The sequence below is a fragment of the Uranotaenia lowii genome, unplaced genomic scaffold (assembly GCF_029784155.1).
Source record: "Uranotaenia lowii strain MFRU-FL unplaced genomic scaffold, ASM2978415v1 HiC_scaffold_339, whole genome shotgun sequence".
Lineage (NCBI taxonomy): Eukaryota > Metazoa > Arthropoda > Insecta > Diptera > Culicidae > Uranotaenia > Uranotaenia lowii.
The window spans coordinates 31,292-45,438 of NW_026598244.1; the positions used below are offsets into that span (position 1 = coordinate 31,292).

Consider the following 14,147-nt stretch of genomic DNA (forward strand, 5'->3'; position numbering starts at 1 on the left):
ATCTCCGGCACTGCAAACATTTTCCTTTTTTTCGGAAATAGTTTCCGCTTTTTGAATCTTTGGAATCCCTGAAATAGAAAATAAATATGTTTGAAATTACTCAAATATGCCACTCAGTATTCCGCTTACCTGTTAACCCCAGGATTTAATATTCTGGTTGTCACAAGATTTCTCTGTAATACCATTGCTCAATTGCGCATTAGCACTAAAGAAATTCAGTATTTAATTGTACGGATAGTGCAGATTTGATTGAAATTTCGTTTCGCTACTAAACACCCACGAATGTTTTTGTTGTGAGTTTTGACTGCAGTGCGACACGCATAACCCGTTTACGAATCTCTGGTTTGAAGAAACCTAATGCCTTGCTTAAATTAATTTGGCTGAAAATTAAAACTCAAAACCGTGTTTGAACAATCGATTCAATCAACTGCGTAGTACTTCGTCGGTTTTAAGGGATTTGCGGTCAGTTACTCTTATAAGTTCACATACAATGGGAAACTAGTCAAACTGTTCGCCAATTACTGTTTATCAATTTTTCAAGTAGTGAGCTGTTCGTAACAAAGGATTGGTATGGAACATGTTTTTGAGTATTATTTGTCAGCATGGCTAAACTGGGTTTTTCCAAAGCAGAAATTTGAAAGCATTTTATGCGTGTTGCTCTGCTGTCAAAAATCAAAATATATAACATTTTTGGGTATTTTAAATACGTACACACCAAAAATTTTATAAATTTATACGAGCCAGAAACGCTTGAACACCTAAAATTTTTGTGTCATAATCTTGAAAAGATCTAATATTACATCAGTTTGAACTTAAACTACACATAACACTAACACATAAAGACAAATACAAAATTTGCGAGCCCTACAGTTAAAAAGACGTATTTTTACTTCACTTTAAACCTAATTTTACATCAAATTGAATCCAAACGACTCATTCTATCAGAGTTATCATATATTTCAAATCAGTTTTTTCGCGTGCGTGTTCTATTCAAATCGCTACTTAACTGTTTGAATGTTTGGTTTGTTGATTGTTTGGATTCACCTCTTACTATTGTAAATCGGATACAACGCCCACTCTGCAGAAGTATTTTATTCAGCGAAGAAATATTGAAATTGACAAATATTAACCCTCTTAAAGGTAAGACCTCTACGGAAGCAGGTAAATTTAATATTGAAATCTTTCATAACAAAAAAAATAATACATTGTAATATTATTGTAATTGATTGGTCTTGAATTTTATTATCAATGACCTAGATTAATTTGTAAGGGTTTGAAATGTTCCTTCCTTGAAATTAACTCTTTTCACTGGCAAGTATTATAATATACAAGTATTGATAATTTGAACTTATATTTAACAATCCAACCTAATAAAAAATATAATTCGACAGATACCACGTCATTCTCGTTTGCAAACTAACATGCGCAAAGGCAATCGAACGGCATACCTGATGTGTATCTATTTACTCTGCGCCTCTCTTTTGTTAATGTTTATCAACATCCACTCAATTCCTTTGTTTTTATGAAGATCACCGAACGCGTAGTTTTTCGAATCACCCGTGAATTATGTGGTACTCTACGCCCCGCTGCTACGGAATCGTTCGGGGAACATCGGAGGATCAGAGCCACTTGTCCTCCAGAAAAATATGGTCCAAGGTACGAAAAATTTTGATTTATTTCTGTGACATTCAGCTAATTAACCGTGTTTAGGTTTCAGTATTATTGCCATGGAATCCACCGAATCGATTGCGGTTATCTCGTTATGACGGCAATATTTAACCAAATTGGAGTCAATTTTGCCGAACAGATATTATCCCAGAAATCCCAACCACCGTTAATAACGTGTATGCAGATGGTCCTTAGGGAGAACACAAATATTGACGGAATTGTCAGGAGACCACTTTATAGTCATCAGTAAAAGGTTCCAGTGGTCCGAAATCAAAAACTGAAAACAAATAAGGTAAATGAATTTTATTTTTATTACCCTAATAAAGTAAAGACCCATTCCAGCTTGACGTCATAAAGCTTTGTGAACATGCGTTGGATACTAACTGTATTTTGATAGGGTACATGAAAAATAACTTTTTCTACACTGTCAATCGTCTTCATTTTAATATCAATAGAAAAAGTGAGTGATATAAGTCGTGCTGTCACAATTCTCCACTTCCTCCATTCTTTTTGTACTCCTAACAATAAATATTGAAGTTGACGTGTTTCTTGAAAAAGCAATTCAATTGTTTAAAGAAAAAAAAACCATGTTAGAAAAATAAACTATGTTTAAACCTTTTTCACGATAACGAAAAATAAGATTTGAGCGTGGCTAGTTGCTTGGAGTATAAGATTGTTTTTTCTTTTCAGGAGCATCTAAATATGTGTTCTGGAACTATATTCGAAACGTCAGGAAACGAAACGTGGATTGCACATTGTGGACATCGAATAGTTTTACCACTGAGCCAACGAAAAAGGTATATCATAGACTTAAGAAGAAATGTAGCTTGCGACTACATATGTAAAGCAAAAGTTGTTCAGCTTTGTCAAACTCAATTGCGTCGGATACACAATTGAGGCGCTTAGGATGAAAGGAATGTCAGGGTCCAGATGATAGTTTACAGAATACACGCCTTAGAGTTATTGTTAAGGTGCTCGATTCGAATTCGAGTAGTTCGAATTCAATCAAAACTTTGATAAATATTATAACAAAATATGAATTTTACCACAGATGTAGTTTGAAATTTGAAAAATCGTTCGGAATACTCGCACCTCATTAAGAAATTGGATGAAAGAAATGAATTTATCACTAAATTTGATTAGATTGCATTAGATAATGTTAGGAATGATGTTGACGACGTTTAGGATCAGCAAGCGATGTAGGTGCTCGATTTTTTATATAATTTTCGGATTCGAGCAGTTTTCATGCAATCGAAAAAATGTGGTTCAATTTTTGAGTTTTGCACTAGATGTAGATTGAGACATGCAAAAAGAATGGTTTAGGAAATCAACTCAAAGCTGATACTTTTACAACGTATTCCTCTGACTTTACTCAAAGTGTTTTATAGGCAAAGCTGATAATGTGGATCTCAAGTAGACAGAATTCAAATTGTTAATTGAATTACTAAAACAGCATTGTGAAGTATGTTTCTACCAACTTAAGATATCAAACCATCATAAGTTATATTATTCCCTTGTACCCATGTCAATCTAGTTTCAATTAAAATTAGATGTTTGATTATGTTGTTTTACGAATTAAGTACTAAAATTTTATCAATTGTAATAAACTAAAAAATGACAAAAAAAAACCTCGGTACGAATAATAAAATTAAGTTCAACCATCTTCATGATTTGTTCAAATTTATCGAGCATATCCTAAGTATGTATCAGTTCAATTTTCTTCAATCAATACCTAATAGTCGACGATCACGAAATTGCATTTTCTTTAAGGCTGATCATCGAAAATATCGAATAATCAATAAAGTAATTTTCCAAATAATAACATAGAATAGACTAAAATGTTTGAGATTTATTTACGGTTCATAAGAATATTAGTTATTAAACGTTATTTTTGTTTCAAATTACTGTAATTTAAAAAAAACTTTCTGTAACTCCAATAATTGGAATCTAAAATAGTTTTTAAGAACTAGTACTTCTGCAAACTGTGAAAATTGCTGAAGTTTGTGGCTATAAAAAAATATATTTCTCTATAAGTTTATGTCTCCAAATGCTTGCATATGTCATTCAAGTTTTGCTCTGCACTATGTAGTAGTGTGTACATAAATTTGTATGACGAATTGTTATTTGCGTGATACTCGATGATGATGTAAAATTAAATCAAATTGGACGCACAAAGGTTAAGCATCGTTTATGACATAAATATAATAGGATCATCTCAGAAATAATAGTAACATGATTTCTTTATTTAGATTCACATGATAGTTTCCAACACTCCAAGTGAACATATTGATCTTTTAAGGGGTTGTTATGCTAATTCTGGTGGCTCACTAATTAATAAGTTGGACATCAATGAATTAGCCTAGCAACTCCTTAAAAGAACAATATGTTCACTGCGAATGTTAGAAATAATCATGTGAATCGAAATAAAGAAATCATTATTATTATTTCTGTGACGATCTAATTTTATGTCAAAAACGATGCTTCTCATTTGTGCGTCCTATTTCACATAAATTTACATCATCGGTGACTTAATATTGTGTCGAATAGGTCATATAATTAAGCCTGAGAATTTATGGCTCCAAGCGTTTCTGTTTTCTCTAGTATAATTTTATGTCCAAAGTGATGCTTCTATTTTGTGCATCCAATTTGACATAAATTTACACCAAAAAATTAATAGTGTGTACTCTACGAAAACATATTTTCAAACTACAACACGGAGAACTTCTAAGAAAAAAAAACTATTCCGAATAATAACTGTGCTTTTAAGTACTGCTGTGCTATTAAACGATAGTGTTGCAGAAAATTTTGGCGATGACCAGAATTCTGAATCACAGGATTGGCAGGTAAGCATGTGATTAAGTGTATTATTCGATTAGTTTAATAGAAGTTTAGTTTCTATTTTTTGAGATGGGCGCTAGTTTAAAAGATTCGAGAACTATTGAACTAAACCATCAGGTTAACGCAAACTGTTGCTGGTTATCATTATGGCTGCACTGTTAAACGTTCAGTTGAGGGGGGATTTTGTATTTTGCAGCAGGTATCCATCATCCGACCGATGATTGGTACCTGCTGGACCCTTGAGTTATACGATATTTACCTGACTGTTGATCAAAACGTAAACATTCAGTATTCGTAGAAACCAAACCAAAAGAAATAATTATTCTATTATAAGAATTCAATTACGCAAGGATTGCTCTTGGACCAATACTCATATTTTCTTTCTCATTATTTTAATTTATCTAAGTAGTGTTATTTGAATTACTCGTGCTTTTGATGATAAAGTTAAAGCGGTACGGTTCTGCCCTAAATCAATCCATTTCAAGCGCTTCGAAAAGCTTATTTTTCAAAGCACTTAGAGCCATGTCCGTAGAAATGAAAATCTACTTCTTTCTAGAACCAGGTTTCCATAAATTTTAAATCATTATCCATGCTAAAAAAAAAGAGACAAAATAATTAATTTTTGGTGTAAAAATCTAAAACTAGACAATTATGAGTAACTTTACCTTGCTTGGGGACGCTTTTTATTCCTGGTAACTGATAATAGTAATAATAATTCCACTTATTGCTGCAACACTTACGTTCAGCTCCAGATCAATGGCTTTTTTTTCAACTGAAAAAATATTTAAAACACAAAACATTATTTTGAAAACAAAAGATTTCTCACATTACCTTTTTAGACGGCCACAGATAAGCTGAAAACCCCATTAATTCCACTCGATTTAACAAACTGACGATCTCCATTTTTACTCTCTTACTAAACGGAAGAAGAAAATGTTTTTATTCATGTCCCTCAAATCAAATCTGCGGCAAGCTTCATGAATGGCTCAGTGGAAGTCAACGACTGATTGATTTCAACTCATGATTTTACATTTACGCTATCGTTTTTATATGTTCATGACATAAAAACACATCCCTTATGCAATAAATTTAGATCTTTTCGAGCTTAACATTTGTTGCAATGTGTAAATTTTTGTAGTGTGCGTCGTTTAGATACAAAATGACGCAAAATTAGATCTGATCTAAATTAGATACAAAAACTATTAGATGTTGAAGCGTTTCTGGCTCGTTTAATTTTAGAAAATTTTTGGTGTGTAGTTAGAGTAACGATTGATCACCGATCGGAAGCCCGGAAGTGAAGGAAAAAGTATTCCGTACAACACCAAAAATCACAACCCCGTAGTAGGGGCCTTCAACCGAAACCCGAACGCCTCCGTTGCTAAGAAGCTGCACCTAAGCCGAAGTTTTGTCCAAAAGACCAAAACTAAGGCTGGGTTTCAAACGTTCAAGGTACAAAAGACCCCTAATCGCAACGAGAAGAAAGTTGTACCTCAACATGCTGACGAATGTTGAATGCTGCATCATGGACGACGAAACATATGTGAAGGCCGACTTCAAACAGATCCCCGGCAACCTGTTTTTCACGGCCAAGGATAAGTTCAGCGTTCCGTAGTATGTCCGCTCTTGGAAGATGTCTAAATTTGCGAATAAATTCCTGATTTGGCAAGCCATCTACACGTGCGGGAAGCGGAGTGCACCTTTCGTGACCCAGGACACGATTAACGGACAGGTGTACATGAAAGAGTGCCTCCAGAGGCGGCTGCTTCCTCTTCTGAAGGCCACAACATCCCAACAATCTTCTGGCTGGGTTTGGCCTCATGCCACTACTCCAAGGACGTGTTGAAGTGGTATGCGGACAATAAGGTCAATTTCGTGCCGAAAATGTTCAACCCTCCCAACACTCCGGAGCTCCGCCCCAACGAGAAGTACTAGGCGATTATGAAGTTCTTAAACGACCTAAGATAGTGAAGACAGTCAAGGAACTGAAGAAAGCATTGGTTTACATTGAAAAAACGGTTGATTCACAGGTTGTGCTGAATCTTTTGGCCGGGGTTCAGGCCAAGGTGCGGGCATTTGCGTATGGACTGTAAATTAAATACGAGTTAAATGGTAAAATGATGCTTAATAGTTATTCTTCAATCCCTGAAAATTTTCTAGCAATCGGAAGAAAACTCGAATTTTGCGAATAAATTTTGTTTTGTGTGTGGCAATTTGATCGTGAACACCCTTTAAAAATAAATTCGGATAGTTTAACCACTGACCAAACTGACTTGACACTTAGAACAAAAATTCAACCATTTTCTGTTTAATTTTTTTTTGTCAGATTTAGTAGGTTCGCAATATCGACGGCTTCTTCAGAACACAATGTCTCAGAATCCCTTTCACACTTGAGATTCGGTGCAACCCTTTTCCGTTGTCAGATTCAGCTCTAATTTGGCATATAGCCTTCTGATGATTCCTGTAAACCATCCAAGCCTTTTGTCGCAAGTGTTGTCGCAAAGTATGTATTTATTTAGATTAATTGGATAAATTATATTGGAAATTTCCCTAAATTGTGATTTTTATTAAGGATTAAATCGAGAACAGCGCTTCACACTATGATACAAACAACAAGCTTTGATTAAGTGCACAAAAATCCGCATCTTTTAATGGCTTTGTATCATAAATATTTTACGCTAGGTACACATTTTGGTCAGTTAAATACATAATTTTTGGACCAAAAAATTTTTTTTCTTAAAAATAGCTTGCTTATTTTTAATTTTTACTCGAATTTGGTTCATTTTTCATTTTTTGCGTGTCGACCCCCGTGTTTTTTTAGTCGACCCCATACAAAAGTTTGTTCTCCACATCCTAATCTACCATTTGAAGGGTGAACCCCCAGATTCCCAGAAATTATGCAATTTTGGAACACGCTAGTGTACACACTAAGATTGCATTTTTTCCGCTCGGAACCTTGATTCTCCGTGTCATAGAAAAACTGCTCAATTTTGCAACGAGAGCACAGAAACTCTAACCAATCCATGAATTCAGGACAGTGTTCACCTGAATCGCTGTAAACACTTTTTTTTGTCAAATTTCCCATCTCCTTCTATCCTATTAACTGCATGGTTCTCACGGCGCATCGGTAAGTTTCGATGCCATGCGACGTTTTAGTGAAAACATCACACCATCAAAAGGATTGTTAATTTAGGTACAGCTTAAAAGAAGTGAAATATCGTAAACTATCGAGAAATATATCCTAGCAGTTTTCATACCAGATTCAAAAATCAATTTCTAAGTTCATGCTGAAAACCAATCAATATACAAATGTACCTTTGTCCTCGATCGGTAAATGCTAATGGCTTAATCATAAAAGCTGGACAACATCTTCCACTCTAATCACGTTTTGCTGATACAATATCTACCTACTACCTCCCCCATTTCCTCGAAGGCTGGATGGCTGGCTGGAAAACATTTTCGCGTCTTAAATGTGTTCCCCACCTACCGAGAATGATTTATTGGCGCGCATGACAACTCTAGCCAAATGGTGCTGGATGGCGTCCTGCCCCAAGAGAGGACCACACAAGAAGACCCAAAAAACCCCAATAACCGAACCATTTTATCAACATCAACATGTCTCAAATGAAAACCTAACATGCCATCCCAAATGCATTGGTTGGTACCGTAATCCGGGGTAATAGTGATCACTTTTTTTCTATATATTTCGGTTATTTTTTCTGTTAAGTTTTCTGTTCTGTCTTTAAATTTGATTTAAAAATAATTTTCGTCTCTGTTCAGGACTGGATGCTTTGGGGTGACATTGATCAGTCTCTATTCTGACGGTTTTTAAGGAGTTTTCTTGATCATAAAGGATACAAATCACCTTCAAAATATTTAAATACAAATGCAAGTTTATCAATTTAACCTTGATTTTTATCGTATTATTTTAAAAATAATTATAATCGTAAAAGGAACTATGATGCTGCCTACATTTAGAGGTAAAAATAAATATAATTGCTAAATAGTTTGAGCTTCAAAATATAAATGAAATTTTACCTTCACACATTCCCCTAGGCCCTCCCACTATTTCCATTTTCATTTTTTCATCTAAGTTAACGATTTGAAAGGGATCCTATCCATTTGTCCGATTCGCGCTTTCTCTTGGAAAATGTCATTATTTTTTAAATATCAAAAATTTATCATTAAATGACTATAAAAATAGCACTATAACTGTTCATACACAAAGAAAATAAGTTATTCTTTCATATTAAACAACCCGTTTGCTTCTAAATGCTTTCTGGTATCATTAGGAGAGCTGTTTTTTTTGCGAGCCTTAGAAAAATAGATATTTTAAGATTTTGAAATTAGATTTTTTACTAACAGAAAAAAAATTCAAATACAAACCAAATGTAGCCTATTTGATACTCAATTAATAAGCTTTCAAACGTAGAAAACAGTTTTCAAAAATTCAAACTATAGACTGAGTTATTGATGATAATGTGGAAAAGTTTATTGTTGGTCAAATTTACCCCGGTGATCAAAGTTACCCCGTTTTACGGTACCAACAAACAAACTTTTGGTCAAACGAAAACATTTTTCTTCGACAGCAGCTAGTGTTGACATACGGATGGGATGAGACGAGATAGAAATGAAGAAAGAAACGTAAAAAAATCGTCCAAGATGTTCCCGCATCTTCGTAGATTTGTAGTATGACATATTCGGAGCAAAAAGTTTATGTTCCGATCAGCTTGGGGAACTCTCGCCGTCGTCGATCGATGGCCATCCTCATGGCTGCTTGCTGTCGTCTCGCGATTTGGAGTTTGTTTTATGGGCTGACTGAAATCAATCGTTTGTTGTGAAATGGAAGGGGGAGGGGAGTCGCCTCAGTCAGACCGAGAAGAACGAATGGGGCGGGGCCAGCCAGCGACGACATGAATGTGGTGTTATCGCACCCGTGAACGCTTCGAAACACGTTGTTTTCCTAATTAAAATGACGAAGTGGATGAATTAATAATGTCGGGCTGGCCTGCCCGGGCGAGGAGGGAAAATGTGCAACTTGTTCGCTGAATCTGTGCGGTCTCTATGGAGTTTTGAGAGTAGAAATTCAGCAAAAATTAAACCCCCCACAACAAGAACCATGTTTTGATCGGAGCCGATTGATTTGGTAGCATTGGATTTGCGCTCGATGTTCACTGGGCTCTTTTGGTATCCCGTAGCAAAGTCAGAAGTGACCTATACTGGGGAGGATGAAAATACCTTCGGGCTGAAGAGTGATGGTCAGACAGACAAAATCCGAGCACAAGGACAGGTACGATTCAGCTTTACGAAAGAACAACATGTTTTGTGGTGTATAGATCGAGGCCGTGAAGTAGAGTGCTGCAGAATCAACCACGAAAGCAGGTCGATTTAATTAAATAAATAAGACGTTATGGTTTCGTTGTTGTTGTTGTTGCTAGTTGCTGCTGCTGATATAAAGTATCGCCGCGTGTTTTGTTAGAATGCCACTTGGGGTTCACAATTTCTGCCGAGTGGGCTCGATTTGAACCGTTTGTCAAGTGTATTCTTCCTTCGTTTCCATAGTTTAGTATATAATTGCAATTTTTCGCGTGTTCTATGAATAATCATGTTGAAACTTCTCTGGAGCCATACGTTTTACGGATCTGAACGATCCGACTGCAGACGATTTCTGCAACGCCGTGCAGAATCAAAACACAGTTTATTTGGTTCTCCTCTATCTTTTAGTTTGATTCGCAATCGAAGAAAAATGTATCAATGATTGCTGATGATTGGTGATGATGATAAACGCGGTACTAAATAATGTTTATATCATCACACGGTTAAGCGAGACAACACAAATTGGGTGTAACACAACAGTGTTGTCAGATATTCTAAGTAAAAGTATCAAATTGAGAAATGAGTAACTTCCCAGTTAGGGAATATGCGAGATGGAAAGTTGTTGCTGCGTTTTCAATCAATCAGAATACTTTAACCATATGAGGCAGAGCTTAGTGACTCGTCTACAAATTAATAAAACAACAACAGTTATTCATCATGTGCAGATATTTATGGTTAACATTATGTTCTAAGAATTCAATTTTAGTTTGTCTTGATTCTAACGGTTGGTGCTAGCTAATTATATTCTGAATCCTCATCAAACTAAACACAAAATCATACTTTCTTACCTTAAAGTTGTTTTACGAAGTCAGAGGTTATATAGGTTTACTAAATATCCCAAGAATATTTTTGACGATTGATGACTGTATTTCCAATCCTATCAATTGCTCTTCCACAATTCAATTGGCTTGTGTCCATCGAATAAGCACTAGGGTGTACCAAGTTGCTAGATTAACCACCCAATGGTATATAAGAGTGTGGAAAACAAACTTTTGCATGGCGCCAACAAAAAAATCATGTGTAGTGGTCCCGCAAACGCGATCTTTAAAATAAGTACACTTTTCAAAGGTTTGATTTTTTTTTAAGTTGTGGGTCCTTAAATGTTTAAAGAATATGTATATTTTATATTTTTGAAATTTATATTGGATTAAAAAGTACATGTAAAAAATAAAATTTATTTAAAAATTTTCAATTAACAAGCTGTTTTCTGGAAAGAATTTTCTCTTGTCCAAAAATTTTTCAAACAACTAACCAAAATTCTTACCCAGTGCAGGGAAGCAAGTCGAGTAGATCTGATAATGATAACTGATTTATCACTTGTGTAACACTAAGCGATAAATATGAGAACGCGATGACTTCTCATCCCTGTGGAATGCCGAGGGGCCCGTTTTCAGGGTTCTCTCGAGACTGGTGCACAACTGACATCCTCGAATCCTAGTTACCAAAGGGGTCAGTTATGCAAGCGATTGCTATAGCTGTTGATGAGACGGTTGTCTCTTCATACTATTTTTGGATGTTAAAGCCAGAGGCATATCAAGGATGCCACAATCCCTTTCTAATGCCGATCAAGATAACTCGTCCGAAATTATTTTCTCTCGGTCAGTTTTAGTTCTGAAAATATTCTCCGACAAAACTGAAGGGATGGAAAGAACAAACGCATATAGAGTGCTTTTTCTAGCTATTTACGTCCATTTTGAATCCTCGCGCCCTTAACTCCATGCAGAATTGTGAGAAATTTTCTCTCGTTCGGAAGCAAGAACTTATAATTAACGTTACAACCAAGTAAAAATTGCTTTATTATGGTCAGCAAAATTTCGTTTGGACTATAGCATTAATCTTCATAAAAAGCTTATTCTATAACATCACCGGGACTCTAATAAAGCCAAAATCAGGCTATTTAGCCATATCCTAGATACGTCATCATGACCAATCATTGTGAATTGAAGTTTATCACCAGTACTTTTTATACGGTTTTTTCTTTTTGAGTTTTTTCGGTGAGTGAAACAACTTTTTTAAATTTTACGTAACGTTTCGGGTTACTTTTCTTCACCCATCATCAGACGTAAAAAATAAAGCAGCACAATTTCATTCTGTTCGGCTGCTTGTCGGTTTGTTTACATTGTTGGTCATCAATGTTGGTCACCAAAGCTTTTAAAAAGCTATTATTAAACATGTTATCAATTTTTGTTTTTTTTTTTCGATTCTGTGAGCTCTCGGACTTTTTTTTCCAGCAACCATAATGGTTGATGAATGATAATTGCATTATTGAAATATGATCTGGGAAAATTAATAGCCAATACACCAATGTTTTAACCATATTATGAGCATCTTTTCTACTGCCAGTCAAGATTTTAGTTAAACTGTGTATGAAATAGTATCTCAAAATAAATGCGCCTCGTCAAATTTGATGGTCAGTCATGATGGAGTTGATGGTAAATAGGCCTGAAAAAATAATTTCAAATGCTTGCAATGTGAATCCATCAACATGGCGTCATTTTGTGCTCTTCGATTTTGCAACCAACATGGCGTTAGTCAATTCAATGCTTAATAGCTTTTCTATGGTCAGAAAAATGGCTGATTAGTTTTATTATGGTTTAATGATGACCCCAAAAAAAGCTACGATTTGACGTTTCTCTCGCAAGCCAACCAATAACACGCTTAGGATCAGTTCCTCATTTCTGAGTCGTTAATCATTAGTACAGTAAATGAGGACAGACTTTTTGAATGAAAAGGGATTGGTTGTGAATGAACCGTGAAATAAATCATGAGTTGAAGTCAAATTTCGTTGTTTGACGCCATCGTGAAATCCAAGATGGCGGCTTCTGCTGAATTTTAAAATGTTGTAAATGACTTAAAATCGCATGAAACCCCAACAAAATTGACATTGGTTGAAAGTGCTAAATGAGTAGAAGTCGAATTTCGCTATCAGTCGCCATCTTGAAATCCAAGATGGCGACATTCGCTCAACTTTTAATGCTGTAAATGACAAAAAGTCGCATTAAACCACTACCCGGGTATTGGGTGAAAGGGTTCAACTAGAAGCAGTCGATTTTTTCTTTCCGACGGCATCTTGAAATCCAAGATGGCGGCTTTCGCTGAGCTTTAAAATGTTGTTAGTCACTGAATATCGAATGAAAGTTCCACTAGGCAAAATCGGGCAATTTTGGTCAAAACCTAGGAATTGCTCTTCAAAAATCTAGAAAAAAAAACTTAGAAACTTTCATGATTATTTTTTGAAACTTGCAGCAAAAATTTTGGACACATAGAAAAACAAAATTACAACACTATTAGTTTTTTTAAAGTTTGATTTAAGAACGAGAATGAGAACAAACCCGGGCCAAATCCGGGCTTTTCCAATAAAACCTGGGAAACCGGGTCGGACCGGACTTACCCAAATTTAATATTAAATATCCGGGCCAATCTGGTTAAAACCAGGCAATTTGACAACCTCATCATAGAAATTCAAGTCTGAATATAAAATTTTAAATAAAACCCATTTTAGAGGTTCTGATATTATATGATATTTGAATCATGTTTTTCAAAGATCAAATGCATTTTCAATATTTTGATCATAGTATTCCGAATATGGAAAAAGAAGAAATTTGTTTTATATTCAAATTCGAAGTTCTTAATTTTTTTGTAACACAAAATTTAACATAAAAAATCTTCTAAGTGGCCAAAATTGAAAACCAGATTTAAATTCATCATTCGAAATTCACATTTTGAATCAGATTTATAAAACATATTAAAAATAAATAATTGAAATAATGAATTAAGATTGAAGCAGCTCTGCAGAATTTAAATAATAGATTTATGAATGATTTATGGCTCTAAGATTTGGCTCATGAAATTCTGATCTGGAATTATGATTTGGAAATCGAACTTTTTGTACATTTCGGAAATCGTATAGAAATTCGGAAACAGATTCAAAGGTCAATTTTTGAATTCAGGTTTAAATTTAGATTTAAAATTCAAAAAAAAAATTAAGCTTGTGAATGAGTTTTTCAATCAACATAAAATTGTTGAGAAATTTAAAAGAACATAAACTTCAAAATTTGTCAATTAAATTTCCAGATTTCAAAGTTTTTAATCAGAATTAGTATGTACACACTATTCAGCTGAAAACCACAAATATAAAGTAAAATTTGAGTTTTTTTAGTATTTTTATTTGAAAATTCATCATTACATTTATATTACAATATTACATTAAATTAGGTGTTCAGCTCAATAATAAACTGTTCAGAGCCCTATAGTTAACTAGATATTGA

The 14,147-nt window shown here is 34.7% G+C and overlaps 1 long non-coding RNA gene across 1 annotated transcript; it reads left to right on the forward strand.

The window, feature by feature from the left end:
- Positions 1-1,523: 1,523 nt before the first annotated feature.
- On the forward strand, positions 1,524-3,136 carry LOC129759946 (uncharacterized). Its single transcript, XR_008740258.1, has 3 exons — positions 1,524-1,656; positions 1,711-1,960; positions 2,359-3,136. It is a non-coding gene; the product is annotated as an uncharacterized LOC129759946 (long non-coding RNA).
- Positions 3,137-14,147: the final 11,011 nt, after the last annotated feature.